This window comes from Bison bison, unplaced genomic scaffold, assembly GCF_000754665.1.
Source record: "Bison bison bison isolate TAMUID 2011002044 unplaced genomic scaffold, Bison_UMD1.0 scf7180017864329, whole genome shotgun sequence".
NCBI lineage: Eukaryota > Metazoa > Chordata > Mammalia > Artiodactyla > Bovidae > Bison > Bison bison.
Genome location: NW_011494901.1, coordinates 1,377,464 through 1,380,592, shown reverse-complemented (window position 1 = coordinate 1,380,592; position 3,129 = coordinate 1,377,464).

The window sequence follows — 3,129 nt, the reverse complement described above, 5'->3', positions numbered from 1 at the left end:
AATTAGGAGTTAATTACAGGAGCAGTCAGCAGAGTTGTTATTAGGCGATCCCCCAAGGGTTATAATCACGCCAAAACTGAAAAGTCTAAGGCGTAATTAAGGCCGATTATTTAAAGAGGAAGTTCGCCGAGTCCCATTTCTTCTCTCTTTTGACCCCTCTTTTAAAAAGGTTCTCCGCTCCAAAACACGTTTAAAATCTGCAACTGACATTGCAAAAAACTTTGATGAAGCTCCTACTATGGGCCGAAACTGGGCTAACTTAACAGTTTTCCGGGTCAGCACTGAAAGCAAGGGCCAGCATCCCTGTTAAAGGAAATACTACATGCATGGCGCTTATAAGGGTAGATATTTCGCTATTAGCAAGTGCCCATCAGCGTTTGCTATTACTGTAACTCCCCTAGGAGAGGGGCCGGAGGGAGTCAGAAAGGAAGGTGGTCACGACAACCCTCTCCCGAGTAGCTGGAAAATTTAAAGCAGAGCTTTCCATCTCTTACACTCAAAAACAAAACCAGCGCACTCTTAGAAACTCGAAATCCTGGAGTTTTCTTTTCCCTGAATCTCCTCACTGGACGAAATCCGGATCCGACCTTTTTCTCAAGACAGCGTGCACTGTGTGTTTATGAGTTTGTTTGAGCCTGTGCTTGTCATGTGTGTTTAGGTGCCAGTGTTTGCCTTCAAGGAGGAGGAGGGAGGAAAAGGCATAGATAATATCTACTGCTTCCCAAACCTCCCCCCCACCGCCCCCCGCAAATCTCATAAATATTGGGTGCCAAGTTTGCACACCCCAGCCTGTGTATCTTTTAGGGAAGCACATTTTTATTCATTGCACCTGGCTAAAAAAAAAAAACAAAAAAGTATAGATATCCCCACCCCACTTGAAATTATACCCTGGGTAATTACATCTCAAAGCCTTAGTGATGACTGTCTCAGTATGGGAAAGGGGAGAGCACAGAAGCTTCTAAAGTGCAGAGACCAGTCTTGCTGCAGGCCACTGGGTCAACACCTATTGCTTCAAATGAAGCCTGCTATGCTATGGTTGCCTTTTCCTATATCTAAGTGATTTCCTATATGCCAAAGATGATGAGGTGAATAGAAGTATCCCAACTCAGGAACTTGCACACAGCAGATGCTTGTTAAATAGTTCCCAAAGCTTTAGAAGGAAGAGACATTGTTTTTAACTAGTGAAATGACCAGATCTTGGAGCTAACTGGATATTCAAGAGAAACATGACCCCTAGATCCACTTCCTAGAGCACTTTCCTTCACCCCAAACCTCTGCCTGGACTGAAACTGTGCTGGCCTAGGATAACCAGAATAAGTGTTACTGACACTTAGAGGATAAAAACACTGCACTGTCCACTTAACTCTATTTGATTAAAAATGGTCCTGAATAAAAGTTTAAAAAAGTAAGTAAGTCTTAACCACAGCCTTCTAAAACCTCCCTCTCCCACCACTATCAAGAAACTGAAAGTTTAGGGAAAGTTATTTAAAAATTCACACACACAATTATGAAAGCTATCTGGAGATACATGCCTTATGCATTTTCCCCTTGAGTCATACTTGATAGTTGGCTTGATATGCATCTCAAATACCGTACAGTAAATCCACATTAAGTTCTGTGCCTTCTAGAGATAGCTAAGCAAGGTGCAGGGTATATATTTTGGAAGCTAACCTGAAATTCGTTTAGTACTCAGCTGCCAAAATGTACAAATGGTTCAGTTTTCAGTTGGGTGGTACCCAGCCACTGCTTGATAACTGTTCTTGAAACCTCCTTGTTAATATTTGTCAGTTAGGGGACATGCAGACTCATTCCTGGGATTTTTTTTTTTTTCTTTTTCTTAAATCAGTGCTACTAGAGCTCTTTTGATGAACTTTTCTAGGAGAGGATATGGTAAGTTCCTCTCCCCTACTCTCTGGTCCTGATGTCCAGGCAAACGATGAAAAGTATGAAGCCAGAAATGACAAAATAGAAGAAATTAAAATATATATATAACTGGTGTTCTAAGCCAGGATACTAAGTTTTGGCCATGAATAGATGTCCAGGGAGAAACCAGCCTGACCGTCTTGTTTTCTGCCGGCTCCCCCCAACCCAGCTCCCTGCTGGGGTTGGACAATTCTGGAAAGGGTCTCTCTTCTGCTGTGAAAAGAGTGGAAGCGCAACATAATTCTAACCTTTTATGGAAAGTCCCGTCTGTTCATTTGCTCCTGAGTTGGCTGCGTTTTTTAGAATATTGTATTCACCTCTTCCTGGCCGCGTGACCCTGGTCTTTTTACTTCTTCCTTACGCACCCCCCACTCTGTCCTTTTTTTTTTTTTTTAATCTCTAGAATGAGAGAACCCCTAACCAGGATGACTCTAGTGGCAATTCCGTTCAAGGGGCCAAATAAAATAACTAGCAGGTGTAGGGGTCCAAACAAACGCCACCACATTATCGTATATCAAAAGCAGCAACAAGTTATTTCTTTCTCTGCCAGATATCCAAAATGAGGCATGTCGCTCCCTTTCACAGAGTTCATGATGGGTTCTTTGTAAAATCTTCAGGACTGAGAATTCGGCTTTCGTACGGTCCCTTAGCAGAGGCCTGGCTTTGGCACGTAGGGAGCATTCAGTAAAGGTGAGTTCGGTGACATATTCGCAAGCAAAAACGTGAGGTTCCAACAGGAACTCAGTCACCACCGAGCATCACCTCTGCTTTAGTATCTGAATCTGTCTTCCAGGGTCTCATTTGTTTCTTCCAGCACATCGCTCAGGGCAGAAATTATTTTCCCTATTTTACAGATGAAAACCCTAAAGCCAAGAAGCGCTAATTCTGCCGCAATGTCACGCAGGTAGGAGCGGAGGACCGGGCCATCCCCCTTGCAGCACCGGGTGGTGCAAGCAGACCCGCCGCGCTCCACGTTCGCACGCGCCCCAGGCCCGCGTGGAGCGGCCGCGCACGCGCACCGCAAGTCTGGAGGCGAAAACCGTGAAGGAGTGCGCGCGGACCGCCGCGTCTGCAACTCCAGGACCGGTCTCTGGATCCCGGCGGCTCGGAGGAGGCGGAGGAGGGACGGGGGAGGGGGCTGTAGACGGGCCAGGGCTGCGGGCAGGCGCCAGGCGCGGGGAGATGAAAGGCGGGCTCCGGGGGAAG